The sequence below is a fragment of the Rhinolophus ferrumequinum genome, chromosome 3, assembly GCF_004115265.2.
Source record: "Rhinolophus ferrumequinum isolate MPI-CBG mRhiFer1 chromosome 3, mRhiFer1_v1.p, whole genome shotgun sequence".
In the NCBI taxonomy this organism is placed as follows: Eukaryota; Metazoa; Chordata; class Mammalia; order Chiroptera; family Rhinolophidae; genus Rhinolophus; species Rhinolophus ferrumequinum.
In genome coordinates, this window is record NC_046286.1 from 83033321 (window position 1) to 83049720 (window position 16400).

Consider the following 16400-nt stretch of genomic DNA (forward strand, 5'->3'; position numbering starts at 1 on the left):
TTTTCTTCTAGTAGATTCCTCAAGAAAGGTTGATGATTAGGAGTCCTTGAGTGTTTAAAAGGATATATTTCTTTATATCCTTGATACTTGAAAGTAGCTTCGCTGAATATAAACTCCTTAATTTACATTTATTTTCTGGAGTTTTTGAAGATGCTACTTTGGCCTTGTTTTCTGTTTGTGAGAATTTTGAAGCCTGTCTAATTCTCTTGTCCTTGTAAGTTATTTGATCCTTTTCCTGGGGACTCTTGATTGTTGTGGTTTCAGTTTTACCTGCTATAGGTGAAAGGGTTCAGTGGGTTCTTTAAATATGTAGCTTTGGTTCTTTTATTTCCAAAAATTTTTTTTGGATTATAATTTGAAATATTGGTTCTGATCCATTGTTTTATTTTCTACAGGGATTCTAATTATACATAAATTGAATCTCTTTTACCTGTCTTATATCAAACACTTTCTCTCTAGTACTTTTTACTTTTTTCTTTATCTCATTTTTATTCTCTTGGTTGTTTTTCTGCTGTCTTCAGTGCCCTTACTATGTTTTCATAAACATGTATATTTCGGGCACCATGTAATTTTGTCTTCCTTTCTGATATGATTTTGCCTTTTTTCTTCTACTTCTTTCTTGTGTTCATTCAGTTCTATTTCACTTCTTTCTATTTTCTGTCCACTTCTTTGTTTTTGAATTCCTGATTGTAAGGGTGGCAAGTCCAGGTTTTCATCTATCCTTCTGACCTACCAACTATAAATTGGAGGTTCTTGTGAGCCTCCTCAGATTTGATAATTTGTTAGAATGGCTTACAAAGCTCACGGAAACATTTACTTACATTTACCAGTCTATTTTAAAAGATATTACAGTGGATGATGATAACAGACAGATGCAGAGGTTCATAGGGTGAGGTTGGTAAGAGTTCCGAGTGCAGGAGCTTCTGTCCCCATGGAATTGGGGTGAACCACCCTGCCAGCACATGGATGTGTTCCCCAGCCCTGAAGTTCATCAAATCTTACTGTTCAAGAGTTTTTATAGAGCTTAATTTTCAGTTTCCCCTTCCCCTTCCCTGGAGGTCAGTGGTTGGGCTTGAAAGTTCCACCTCTCTAACCACTGGTCTTTCCGGTGACCAGCCCCATCCTGGGGTTGTATAGGGGCTCCATCCTAAATCGCCTCATTAGCATAAACTCAGGTGTGCTCAAAGGGGGCTCCTTATGAATAACAAAATCTCCCCTAGCATTCAGGAAATTTTTAGGAGCTGTGTGCCAGGAACCAGGGACAAAGATATATTCTTATACCACATTGATCAAGAGTTTTTGTTTTATGTCCCCAAATCCTTGTTTGAAGATATTTAATTCAGCTTAGAATGTTATATTACAGTTTTCTTCTACTCTGTTGTTTTCTTGAGGTGAATCTTTTGTTAGGTGAATTGTTTGAATTACTATCCATTTTATTTTTATAGAAGTTTTTTATTTTGTAATAAATGAAGACTTTGTGTCTCTGCTCCTTTCTTCACCACTCAATTCAGTTTTTCCTAAACTACCCTTGCTGTCCCCAAAGGCTGGCAGCTGGAATGTGGGAGACAGCTCATTGGTGTCCTGGTTTTATTTTAATTTTTACATGTAATTAGAAGTTTGGATGTGTTGAAGGCCAAGTTTTGTGTAGTTTTAATTGTTCCTTTTGTTGTTCTGTATTGGTTTTTGTGATGATACACCAAGAATTTTAGATTTACATGACTTCGTTGCCTCAACTACCCAGAAATCCTCTCTCCTTTATTTCTGAGTCAGTATTTGTTATGAGAGAAGCTGTATAATGTTGTGTGACTATACTTCTAATAGAATAAATTACAATGCCTTGAGAAAAATTACATGCCCTAACTTTTTTTTTGACTGATCCAATACTCCAATAGAAGCAGGCAGACACACTAGGAACCATAATCACACTGAGGTTGCCAGCTCTCAGTTAAAACGGTACCAAACCAGGTTTTGGATTTTTTAATAGTCTCTATAAAGTAGTAAAGAGTGATTATAGAATTTTTAGTATGGAAGTCAAAGAATGGCAACATGGCAAACAAGAAGTTATCCGTTGTTCACTCTCCAAATGTTACCAGACTGGGACTGTGGCGCTAGACCACCGGCTGGAGGTTAGGGCTGTAAATGTGGACTTGAAGGTCATTTACTTACTGATAATTCAATCCACAAGAGCACATACACCAAAGGGAGATAAGTTTAGATAAAAAGACAGTATCATCGGGAGAGAATTAATGTTGGAAGGAAGAAGGGAACAGCCCACTGGAAGGAGACCCCAGAGCGTGCTGTATGTCACAGAAACTGCAGGAGAGGATTTCAGCCGACTATGGGTGGCCAGTAGTGTCAGACCCTCCAGATAGGCTGAGCAGGATGAAGCGAGAACTGTGAATCTTCTCACTTACATAGTGTCACTTGCAGGCTCAAAAGGGATTTCCGGATACAGAATCTATTCCTTGGATTTCAAAGACCATCTGTGATCACCCGAGAGTTAACCAACTGAGATGGGTCATTGCTCTTTTGATGATCTCATTTTAGTGTCTTTAACAGTTTTAATTCAGTCTTTCTTATTTTGGGAGCATATCAATCAAGGGACATCATAAATCCATTTCACCATTCTGTTTCTGATTAAAGGGGGAGACCTAGTAACTGCCTGTATTTTCCTTTTGGGATTATCATTATGATCTAAATCCTACTGACTATTCCCTGTTTCAGCTAAGTATCCCTGAATACTACCGAGTTGGGAAATGCCTTACTTTTGTAGATGTAGAGTTGTTTCAGGAAAATTCGTTAAGACTGGGCTTTTGAATGTAGACTACACTGCTCTAAAATCTTGTAGGTACCTAACCATGCTCAAAATTCATCACAATTTGGGGCTCACAGTCTTATTGTTATCTCCACTTTTAAGCATTAGGTTTTGCTTCTTTCCTGACTCCTGAGTAGGACTGGAGATGGGATAGATGTTTAGTGCTTCTGGGGAGAGAAATGGCTTAGGTTGTGGTTCTGTGACATGCTATGTGATCAAAAGTATCAGAGCTTTATTTGTAAGCACTTGGAAAAACTAAAATTATAATTAAATAATATATTTAACATATAGTTGGAAAATACATTCTAATAGGCAGTTTTCCTGCATAACTTAAGAGTCCAGGTTCTTTATATGAAAGTGGAATTAGTAATATTTGTCCTTACAAGCTCAGGAGACTATAAGAATTACATGAGAGGACATACTTGAAAATACTGTGCAATTCTTCACTATTCCCAACCTTTGCTTCTCTTCTGAATCCACCTCAACAATCCTATTCCCTGCACTTTCAGTAAAAAGTCTTATTTCTCTCTTACGAAAGTTGTAGGGCTCACACACAAATTATCTCAATTTCCACTGCAGGCCTGCAAACGTATCTAAATCAGTACCTCTGTGTCTGCATCCATTGCTCTTCTGCTACCCTTGGCCTTAGGTGCTCTTAATCCCACACAGTCCTATTTCCTCCAGGACTTTGCTCCATGGAATTACCTCTTCTCTCTCTTGTATCATCATTCTCCAAGTCGCTATTAACTTTCAGCCTGTAACTTCTTCTTTTATCCTGTATTTTCCTTTAACTTCTCTTTTCCATCTTTTTCTATTTCCTTCTTAGCCAAGCTTTGTAGTCCTCTTAAGCTTCTACTCACCATGGCCACTTTAAGGCCATTACGGTCCCAGGTACTCTACTTGGGAGGTTTCATCCCAGGTCATCTGAATCTATAAAATGGATCCACATCACTGATTAAATAAGGCTAATTATGTTGACAGGATTTTTATACTTCTGCTTTTGAAGTGATCAGCAATGAGTGACTCACTATTGATTATTTCTTGGCAATCGTTATGCTTACTTATGAATTTTTGTGAAATTGTAAAACCTAACCTAGAAATTGTTTTCAGATGGGCTTAATACAACATTTGTCAATTAATGATGCTAATTTTTATATATTGGTTTTAATTAAAAATTACTTTTAATTTTCAGCTCTTAAGCATTTTTGTGTCGTGTTTCCCTGAAAATAAGACCTAGCCGGACAATCCGCTCTAATGCGTTTTTTGGAGCAAAAATTAATATAAGACCTGGTCTTATTTTACTATAAGACCAGGTATAGTATAATATAATATAATATAATATAATGTAATGTAATATAATATAGTATCGGGTCTGATACTAATTTTTGCTCCAAAAGACGCATTAGAGCGGATTGTCTGGCTAGGTCTTATTTTCGGGGAAACAGGATAGACTCTTGAAAGCATATAGTCCTACACATTTACGGCTGTCTGTTCATCACCTGAATGCACAACTGGCTTCAGCCCCCACTTCTTTCTGAAATTACTCTGGCAGAAGCCACCAGTGAGCTCACTCAGTAAGACCAAGTCCAGCCCTCTGTCAGCCCTTGTGGTGCTGGATCTTGCTGCTATGTTTTACACTGTACATCAGACTTTCCTTCCTGGAACTTCCTACCCTGGGGATTCTGTGTTCTTTTTTAATTTTTTTCTTTCTCCTCTGAACCTTGCTTCCTTATGCTTCATCATGGAATCTCCTTCTCCTCTCCTTAAACTGGGTAGTCCTTGGCTTAGCACTCTTTCAGTATCCCTTCTGCATGATAATTCCTCGCCTTCCCTCCCCCACCATCGCTCTCAAGAGCCTTAAGGTGGCATCTTCAGCTGTATGCTGGATGGAACAGACGCCTGAGTATCCAAACAGGTACCTCTCCCTGAGCTCTTCGTTTCTCCCCTTCCTTCCCTCTGCAGACTTGTGGACTTACCTATATTATCTGTCTCAGTTAATGGGAATGTCATCTCTGAAACCTGGAATTCTTTTTTTTTTTCCCTGCAAAATTGGTAAATATTTTCTCCATATGAAGTGGAGTGAAAAACTTAAACCAAATCGTGTCACAAGCAGAAGCAACATTATTTTTTTCCAGTTAGAAAATTGTAATTTTAACATACACTGTGCCTACTAAATTACTATTTCGCTTTTGTACTAAATGTCACTGGAAGCTAGTGATTGTATTTCAGTATAAGATCATCAAAGACTTTTTTATGAAAAGGAAAGTAAATAGACAAGGAAAACAAAATCATTTTAAAAACTTTTCATATACATATTTTTGAATACATGAATTCTGTGGATGTATATTTGTAACTTTCAAAACATGTTAAGAATTTGACTTTAATTGTACTAATGCCTTGTGTGAATTTAGTCTCTCATTATTTGTGTGTGGTGATCACTCATTGGAAAGGTCAGAAAAGGTGCGGTTTTGGTAGACTTTTACCCCATGTGATATGATTAGATTAATCCTCTGAAGAAATTTAAATCTCATTGGATTGATGATATTTTCAGTGCCAAAAAGCCATTTTAAGAAAAAGAAAAAGATTTAAGACCTAAGACCAGCAGTAATCTGTTTAATATTAGCACAGATAATTATACAGATAGCACCTCCCGATTTTGGGTGGCTGGTTTTTATAATACAGTTCCTCAAATATAAGTTTTCGTTTACTTGCCCATTTTTCTCTGTTTAGTTTTTAGGCTTTTAAAATTTCATTTAAAAATAGTTCATATGGTGGGCATTAGATCAAAACTGATGACATGATGAATATTTTAGTGTTATGAAATGCAAGTTTCATGTTTCTATTTTATGTGGATATAGTATCATATCTAATAGAAAGAGCTTTACATCATTTATCTGTATAGTAGCTCATTATATTTTACTGAATAAGTAACAAAAATCTAAAAAGTAATATGTAATATGGCATTTGAAATTATTTATTATGGTTTAGATTAAATAAAAACTCCAACCTTTATGAAACATATCAGAATTCCCTTTAGCTGATGGGCAAGCTACTCTATAGAAATACACAGTGGTTCTTTCTAAACTTCACTGATGATAGTACTAAATCCAAAATATTTCATACTGAATTGTTTCCATTCTTCTATGAATGTAATCACCATGGATTTTAGCATATTCTCATCTCCTTATACACTCTCCATTAGGTTCCTTTTTTACCCCGAGCCACATTTCCTATCCAAGCCACGCACAAGCATGATTTGAGTTCTGAATGCTTATTTCTGGTTTCCTCCCAAGTAGATCATTTCATACACACAGTCAGAAATCAACACATGAAGTGTGTATGACAGCCAAAGGAAAGTAAAAGCTGCTAGAATTATGTTTTTTCATTAGGAAGAGCAACATTTTGTCTCTTGCACATTGTAGAAGATAATTCTCGTATTTAAAGCTGTAACTTCATAAATCGATAAAGCTAAAATGGTCAGTTTAGCCTCAGAGTAACAATCTTCAATTTCATGACACTTTTATAAATATTCTAACCTTTGAAACATGTTTTAATCAATGGTCTTTGGTAATAATAAACCAAACAGCAGTGTATTTTTTTTAGACTTAAAGATTTTTTGGCAAGAAAAAGACGAAGTGAATTTTAATTCTAATATTATCAAGCTGTGCTCATCCATAGCTTGTACGATGTGAAACTCTCTCTGCCTGTACCAGCAACTTTAATGTTTTCAACTCAACTGTTACGCTACTTCTTGGTTACAAAATGGTACAGCTGTACTCCGCTTTAAAATTCATGCATATTTATAGGATATCTGTTATTTGTCAGCCGTTGTAATAGTTTGGAGTATTTTGCTCTGGAAATTATGAAAGTGAAGGCTTGGAGAGAAATAGAAGCACACCTCCAGGAGCCCTGAACATGTCAGTGTGTTGGCGTAGTGGGAGACATAAGTCAGATATAGTGGAAGATACATGGACAGTGGACTGATTGTGGATTGGAGCATGTGGACTGGTAATAGGAGCCAGAGCTACAGACGATGGAGCCAGACTGCCTTTTACTAGCTGAACAAACTTGGACGAGTTTAAAACTGTGTGACTCAATGTCCTCACCTGTAAAATGGAGAGGACAATAGTACCTACCCCGTAGAATTGTTGTCAGGATTAGATGAATTAATATACACACCATGTTGGCACATAGTGCTATGTAAGCAAGTGTTTGCTGCTATGGTCATTATTAGTACTGCCAGAATGGATGGTGGCAGGAGACCATCTCTTTGAGGCTGAGCCCCGTTTCAGCTCTAGTCTTCAAAGGTGAGGTAATAGTTTTTATTTTATGGCAACAAAAGCAGGCAGCCTCAACCAGGCCTTTTGTTGTCCCCTGCTTCCTTGGACTTCAGTACTTGGTGACAGTGTGAATCTATTTGTCAACATGTTCTGAGTTCTAAAAATATAAACATAAGGTAACAGTATTTTTGTCAGTGCTTCTCTTGTTCATACGACCTGATAGTGACACCATTCAAGTTTATTAACAATGTATTATTCGACATAAAATGCAATGAGGGCTGACCGATGGTGTGCTGATAAATGTTTACCAACTGGCTCTCTAGGGGTGTGGGGGGAACCTGATGTGTAGTGTTTGAGATATGAGTTCAGTGGTGCAAATTCTCCCGCCATGGCCAGTATCAAGCTCCCAGTGTCATATGATATCAGTAAACATCTGGTTGGGAAAAGATATGCAGTCAGCTCTCACAAGTCGGTGTGAGCTGGCTCCAGTACTCCACTGAGGCTGGCCTCAGACCTAGAAGATTGCTATCTTAATTACTGATTTTTAAAAGCTTCTGTAATTATAACATGTGCGTATATATGCATTTTCATTGAAAAATGCCCGGAAAGGTATACACCAGATAAACTTTCCTTGAGCACTTGCTACCTCCTCTCCTTTCAGTGGCTTTCTGCCCCTTGGCAGAACATGTTTCCCCTTCCGTGCATCTTAGGTGCCTAGAACTTTCATGTTCTCCCCATGAGCTTGCAGAAAAACATTCTCATCCATTGATTTATATAGAGGTAAAAGGACCTGAGGCTTAATGCATATGTTTTCTAATTGAATTTGCACTCTAGGTTAAACCTACAGTAACTCTTAGTGGGGCATATTTGGTTTTGTGGCAATGGTGGGGGACACTACTGGCATTTAAGGTCACGAAATCCGACAATGGCCCATAGCAGCCCCTACAGTTAGCACTTGGCTCCCTTTCCTCCAGCAGTGCCCCTATTGAATTGGATTTCGGGCAATAGGAACACTGGCTGGGAGAAGGTCTAAGAGGAGACAGACCTCCATTATGCCTCAAATTCGTCCCCCTCAGTATCTGTTCTTATAGTAAACTTCTTATTTTTGATTAGCTATGTCTAGTTTGCAAAATATTTTCACATGAAATATTTCCTTTAATCCACACAACACTATTGTGGGGCTGTGCTTATTTTATCCAAAAGACATTTGACTAAGAGAGGTGGAATGGCTGGCACATATCACACAGCTGGCGTGTGATGGAGCTAGACTTGGGCCCCAGAAAGTTTAACTTTATATGGTTTTAATTTTCTTTCACTTTTTATGTGTTTTCCTTATGCCTTTTCAACTTCTAGTTGCTTTTTCACGTTATTTCCAAGCGTTTTTATGTTAGACCATACTTGGAAATTCTTGTAAGCCGACGTACTTATTTCTAAATATGTATAACTTTCCCCTATTATGTAATCATGTTCTCCATAGGGACTAAATCACCAAGATACAGTATCGCCAAGATACAATAATCATACAGTATGATTATAGAGATTATCATTAATCATTTGATAATCAATGATTTGATAATCATTAATGATAATCTCTATAATCATTTCAGCATTGAAGCATTCCACATAAGTGAGTCTTGACAATGATGGATGCATAAAAGGTTATGTGCCGTAACTTTTATCTTAATAATTATGGATTTTCAAACCTTTTGGAATTTTAATATATATATATATATGTGTATATATAGATATGTACATATATACATTTACGTACATGTACACATATACACACAAACACACACATTTTTATTGAAAAATGTTTAGAAAGACACAACCGGAATTTATTTATTTCTTTATTTAATTTTATTTATTTTTATTAAAGTTTATTGGGATGACAATGGTTAGTAAAGTTACATAGGTTAACCCGAATTTTAAGTAGGTTACTGGGTAGGATTTCATATGTTCTTATCATAAATTTTTTAATCTTTTTTCATTGAGGTATAATTTATGAACACGGTCTTAAGTCTTCCTTAACGAGATTCTAACCTCTCTGACCACTGCTGGCACTGTGTCAGTTATTGAACTGTTCTGTGTAGTGTGGAGCTGTCCTGGGGAATTATGGGCCCCAGAAAGTTTAACTTTATATGGTTTTAATTTTCTTTCACTTTTTATGTGTTTTCCTTATACCTTTTCAACTTCTAGTTGCTTTTTCATGTTATTCTCCTTTTGTGTATACAATTTTTAATCTGCTCATTTAACAAAATTTATAGACTTAAAAATAGCAGTTTATCACATATACACACTTTTCTATTTTGGGTTCTCTGTTTGGGTTATTGTTCCTCCCAAAAGATTTCTAAATATGTGCAATGTTACTATAGTAAATACCTTATCAGATGCTCTGTCATTGAGTAAACTATATTACTGTTATTAAAATACTTTGAGTCCTACATCCACATGGGATGTATTTCTGAAAAGTACAATATAACTTCAAAATTATATAAGTTTAAGATTTTATTGGGAGAGATTAGAATAGATCTAGGATCAAGACTTGGTAACTGTTTTATTCAAAACGAATAAGTGCAAGATACAATAAAATAGCTAACTTTTTCTAAATCTCTACTCATAAATTATAATTTCATAAAATTCAAAATTAATAAGGAGGTGAGAGAGAAGTACAAAGTGGGGTAGGAGGTTATCTAGAATCAGCCCTGTCCCTCCATGCCTTGCTCTATGGAGACATATAAGAAAGTTCTGTGGTTTAGAAATCCATTGTGTGGTGGGGTGATTATATGGACCTTTGAGTTAGTCAGATTTGAGGTGAAAGGCTGACTCCTCCACTTGCTAGCTATGAAATACAAGAAATGATACCTGTTTATTTCAGAGGATTCATTCAAAGTATCTGTAAGTACTCTTGGCATATAATAAGTGCTCAGAAAAATAGGAGATATTTGAAATGGGAATATTAATAATGATAATGCTTCCTGATTTAAAATGTAAGTACCACAGGGAGAGTGAAGGTCGTCATGATGCATGCCTTACCTGGCGTAACTTGAATAGGATAATCATGTTGCTTCAAGCTACTGTGGAGCTTTGTGAGTGGGAATTCTTACTGCACTGTCACGGTGAGGTGGGGGCGGCGTACCTTGTGAGTATAGTACAGCATGAGCCAGACAGTGGGGACACTATACAAAGTTGAATATATGCGTATGTGTGGGTCACTTTGTTCAAATCCATAACCACGTGACCACCTCTACTTCAATTCAATCTGCATTTTCCTCTGAATCATTATATATTACCTACTTGTTAAAAATTATTTCTTAGGAAGGCAGCACGATGTAAAAGAAAAAGCGATGCAGTTTAAAATCTTGGATGTAATTACTAGCTATTATTATATTTAATCTCTTAGAAAGTCACTTAACCTCCCTGAGCTGTCATTTTCTCAGTCATAAAACATAGTGTTAGAAGATCTAAATATCAGTATATTCAAGGCTGTTCACATAGTGCCTGGCCCATTTCAAGCACTCAATAAGTTTTAGTTTCTTTCTTTCATTCATATATATGTACCTGAAACTCTGCATTTAGTACCACATTACTGTAAGTAAGTATATGCTCGTGATGATGTCTGCAATTTATTTTTAAATGGTTCAACAGAAAATATTTTATATATGTATGTGTACAGAGAGAAAGGTAAAGCAAAGTTTTAACAATTGGTGAATCTAGATAAAGAGTATATGGGTGTTCATTACGTTATTCTTTGAATTTTTCTGTGGGTTGGTACTTTTTAAAATAGAAACACTTGAGAAAAAAGTAAGCTGTATTTGCTCTGTAAGATATGACACTGAAAACGTTTCTTACTAATACCTTCTAATAAATGTGATATTTAATATATTGTTTAATTGTAAATAAGACAACTAGCTTTATTATATTGTGTAAGTGGGAAAATGGCCTTTAATTGGATTGTAGCAAGCATAGAATCTTAACAAAGCAGCAGATACAGAAATACCTTTTATTTTTATCTTTGTCACATTTTACTCTCGTGGGATTTGCCTTTACATATAGTGTCTTAACTTTGGTGTGGTTGATGGGCTTTTTTGATCCTAATGTTTATTAACACAGAGATTTCCATGGGCAGATACTTCTCTTTCTTCCCCTCCCCCCCCAAAAAAAAGGTCAGACAAAGTAAACAGATAGTATAGCTGAATATGTATTCTGTCTCATAAACCTTTCATTTCAACTTTACCTAGTCCCCTTACCCACAAAAAAGGTCAGTAAAAGTAAATAGATAGCAAAAGTGGCTGAATGTGAGCTCGTGTGCAGCTTCAGATGATCATTTTACCTCATCTTTTAAGATAGCTGCTTTTAAGTTCTTTACATTTGTTCATCGAATCACAAGTAATTGTGTGGCTCACGATATGATACTAATTGTTAACGTTTGCAAGAACTATGAATTGTTTAAATGATCAAAGAGTGGTTTAATGTTCTGTGCCTTTCAGATAGCTTAGATATAAATGTCTTTGTAACTTTATCACGTTTTTTGCTTTGTGGCAAAGGTTCACCAAACTTCACCACTGATCTAGGACAGCAACTTAATGTAGTCATCTTTAGTTTTCTTTTTAAGAATGAGAATCTGGGCATTCGCGTATTGGCTTAATTCTCAGGATTTTTTAGTATTGAATGTATTTGTGTTAATAAAGCTCATTGCCTGATTACAGGATTGGACTTGTCTGTTTCATTGTTTTGTTCTTGGCACCTGGACATGGATATTCTAAATAAATTTGTTTATAAATGTAAGTGAATTTAAATTAGATGAAAAATGATGATATCCTTTGGTTACTCTGACTGTAAAAGCCTGCAAATAATTATATTTTAACATGGCTTTCACTTTATGTTTAAAACTGTCATTAATAAAAACTGAATTTCGCGTGGAAACCTCCTGTTGGGATAAGAAAATGGTATTTTTCAGGGAGAAAACTTGCCTTTCTATTGGTTAAGTCAGTACTGACAAGATTGCAAAATTGTGCTATTTAATACATTTGGAATCATTTTATTGGTATCCTTATTGTTAACTAAAGTTACAGATGTTTTTATTTTTTTCTACAACTAATTGTAATATGTGATTTACTGATAAATCTCTTTGCGATTCTTATACCTAATGGCTAAGATATTTGTGTACGTGAGCAGTCACTCCTGAGTTTGTTGATATGTTGGATGTTGTTTTTTTTGTCCCCAAAGAGTTTTTCCATTTGACTTGTGTAAATTAGAAAATTCTTGTTGTAATTGTTGTCATACTGGAAAGATCTTTTGATGAAGTGAAGTGTGATTTTGCAAGTTAAATGCCAGGTGAAAAATGAAGATAATTTCCTATCAAATGAAACAACATACACTAATTGAAAGAAACTTGTAAGACTTTTGATTTTAAGTACCTTGATTTATAATTGCAGAACATTTTCAGAATTATTTAGTACCAACAGTTTTCTTTAAGAATCAAAGCAAACCCACGTCTAATTCAAACCTAATGCAAACACATGAAGAGAGACCTAAAAGGAGTGAGGAATGTTAAGCCTTAGGTTAACCCAATCTAAGTCACTGCTTTGAACTTGGAATTGTGCTGGTTAGTTCCAACAGAAAATTTATGCAGTTTGTCAGCTAATTTGCATTATAATTTTTAAAAAATTCTGTTGTGCAGTTTCAGTAAGGCATCAGTGTGGATTTTGTTGTATATATTTTCTAATGTATAGTAGGAAGTCAGAAGATAGTATCTGAAAATGAAAGGAATCAATGAATTCTCTGAGCATATTATTTAGAAACAGAGTAAATAAAATCAGAAGAAACATCTCAAAGAATTTAAAGTGATTGCCCCTGAGATTAAAGAGTGAGGGGGTGGGGCAGGAAGATGATGTTCTTTGTTATAAGCCTTGTAGAATTTGTGGACTCGAATCTGTGCAATTATAGTTTTTAAGAAGAAGACAATTGAGCAGACCTCAGTGTTTCCCTGTTAGCTATTTGCACACAGAGGAGGCCTGTTTATTTAGAATCAACTGGGTATTATCTGTCAGTTGTTAGTTTACTCTGTCCTTTAAGAACTCAGGGATAAATAATTCACCCTTGAGCTCTGTCCTGAAGCCCCAGCCTAGAATGTGGCAACACTAAATAAATATTCTAATATTGAATTCTTAGAGATATGACTTAATGGAATCAACCATACACAGAATAAAAAAAAACCACACACAATAATTATTAATCTATTTTCATCTTAAAATTCAGAGCCCCTTGTCTTTCTCTACTATATCTTTCAGAGCGTGCATACACGTGCACGTGTGCACACTTGTGTGTGAAACAAACTATCTTGAGCTCGTTTAAATAAAAAAGGGGGACTGTTTCTCAGGATATGGGTCCCTCAGCGCCCCAGAGGCAGGAGTGTAGCAGGGCCTAAGGAAGGTCCTGAAACTGCTTTATTCTGAGTGTCTGCTCCCGCATTCCTGCTCTTTCTGCAGACTGACGTTTCCTTCTCATTTTTCTCCCCAAGCTTTCATGTCCAGTCGCCAGAAAAGTAAACAGAATGATTTAGTCTGTTCTGTGTCTCTTTTTCTTTCTCCCTTCCTTCCTTTGTCAGTGTCTGCCTTCCTTTCCCCTGTATCCCCATCACTGTATCTGTCCTCCAGTGAGGAGAGAACTTAAATAAAGGAGCTGCTTGTAAGCTATGCAGACACTGCACAACCTAACAACCTGAGTGGGTGTATTCGTAAATGCTCAGCTGCAGAGATGAGAACGTTAAGTATTTCCTGGGCACGTAACGAGTCAATGACCAAAGCACAGGCAGGCGGCTGCTGTAGGTTTACTGTTCCTCAACATTTGGGTGTAGAATGAAGTTCTGCTGCAACCTCCTCTGATCCCATTTCGATCCCATTGTTGTCCACACTTCTGTGAAGTGATCTTTTGCTCTAGGTAGCCGTCCACATTTCGGTGCTGGTTGCAGTTCAGATACAGACTGTTGTTATCCTTGAGATAATAATACTGTTCCATGAGTAGATAGAGTTCTGACCATTTTGATTTCTAGTCAGATACTTGTCTGAAACTTGATTGCAAAATTATTTCATAGTTCTTCATTTTGTGCCAGTAAGCAGTAAACAAACTCTATGGAAGTTTTCCTTTACCTCTTTTTGTTGGATGTCATTTTTCAGAAAGTCATCCTGCATTCCAGTGAATCGCAGCCATAAATACTCCCAAAAGGAGCCTTCCATCAGCTAATGGTTTTCTTTAATTTGTCAAAGTACTCTATCTAGGCTTTGTGGTATGTGGTTCCTGTACTTTATTTATCGTGATGAAGTGGAGTCAGCCCCTTTAAAATACAGGTCTAATTAAAGTTTTAATTGAAATATTATAAATAATTCATCTTCGTAGAGCAGCTTAAGTCTAGAATTTTATCCTGTTTAACCTTGAAAGTTTGTAAATATTATACGGTTTCTGATATTTGCAATTGAGTGTTCTAAAAGTCATCTTTGAAAATTGTTCAGAAATTTCTTCAAAATTAATCTTATATTCTTCATTTAGTAGGCAATTAGTGTTTTTCTGTTTTAAATGTAATTTTTGTTATTGCCAGTTCCCAAAACAAAACAACAGCGAAAAACAGCTCTCCAACCCAATCATGCAAATAAATGAGCATTAGCTCTCAATAAATACTTTTGAGTTAATGAATGAAAGTTTAGCTCTTTACAAAATGTACAGAATTTTGCGTGTCTGCAATTTCTGTTTTTCAGCCCCCTCCAAAAGTGATACAGATGATAAAATACTAAGCCCATGATTCCATTTGTTCTCCTCGGGGGACTCACTTTAAAAGGATGGGAACCTCTGAGGTTACAAAAAGAGCTAATCAGCTGAGTGATACCTAAGTTAGGAGGAGACAGCATGAAAGATGACAGAATGCAGTAGTCCATATTAAAAAAAAAATATGTTAGAAGAGAGAAAAGAAAATTTCTAAACTCCTTGCCATTGGAGTCCAGATATATTCTAATTTGTAATTTTCTTAGGATGTTGGTTTTGAATGTAAATTGGGAGGCCAAAGGAGTCTTGGCATGGGCTTTGGCTTCTGGAATTGTCTATGTGTCACAGTTGAGGAGTGTCAGGGAGGCCTGACTTGGTCCAAGTCCATTTGAACTTTCAGGGTGTTAATCAAAACTACCCAAATAATTCCTGATCCACCTAGATTCCAGATTTGCTGGCATGGCCCGGGCCTAGAGAAGAAGTGACCAGCAGCATCTTTCAGCAGGAAAAGTACTGCACATGATACCAGTAGAGTCTGTGCTTTAGGGCTGCATGTATTAGCTGTGTCACCAGGGATTGCATAATTTCTTTGAGTTTATTTTCCTGCAATACCTGTGTGATCAGGTCCTGCTTGTCTTGTGTGACACTCGTCCCCTTTCCCGCCAAAGTCTCATGGGCCCTGTCGGTCACACGGCATCAGGCTCCTTCTTCGCTGACAAGGGGCAAGCTGATATCTTTGCTGCCCGCCTGGCTAACTCGTCAACCTTCAGATTTCAGCTCAGTGTCACTTACTCAGGACATCATTCTTACATCATCCTCTGTTCTCTTTTGAAGTACTTGTCAATTGCAGTTACATTTGTGTTTTGTTGTTGTTTTTTTTTTTTTTTAAATGTCACTCCATCCCACCAAACTAGGAGCTCCAAGAGGGTGGAGGCCATGTCTGTTTTGCTTCGGAGGCTTAACACAATACCTGGCACATAGTAGGACTCATACATTGTTGAATGAATGAGTAATGAAATGAGGAGAAAAGAAGCCATTATGATGTGTTTTGTTGTTATACACCAAAGCGGTGTAAAGAGAAGGAATAATAGTGGTTCAGTTTGCTTAAAATTTTAAAAACACAACTAAAATGAATATACAGGTAAGGAATAAAATTAATGTACATGTAAGGAATTAAAACGTAGCCAAAACTTTTCCCCATCTTCTCGTTGTAGTTAGGAAAGACTCACAAACAATTACTAACTAACTCATAAGTTGAGAGCAGAAAAAGAAGACTTTGAAAAATATTTTAAACCTTCTACTGAATTCCTCTGTTGGCTAAATTTTAAAAGTGCTAATATAGAGATTTCAAATTACATTTTAGTAAAAAGGAATTTCAGCTTAATTTTTGAAATAGTTTTGATGTTTAACACAGTGCTACATACTTACTTTGTTAAAGAATTGTGGTGTCAGAAGGCAAAACAAAACAAAACAAAACACAAGATATTGTACTACGATGAATTTTCCTCTCTCTCCATCTCCAATTTAAATGAAAAATGTTCCTACAG

The 16400-nt window shown here is 36.2% G+C and overlaps 1 protein-coding gene across 1 annotated transcript in view; it reads left to right on the plus strand.

Moving 5' to 3' along the window:
- Positions 1–16400, plus strand: part of PEX7 (peroxisomal biogenesis factor 7) — an 81689-nt gene that overhangs the window by 34451 nt on the left and 30838 nt on the right. The gene's annotated exons all lie outside the window — the stretch shown is intronic.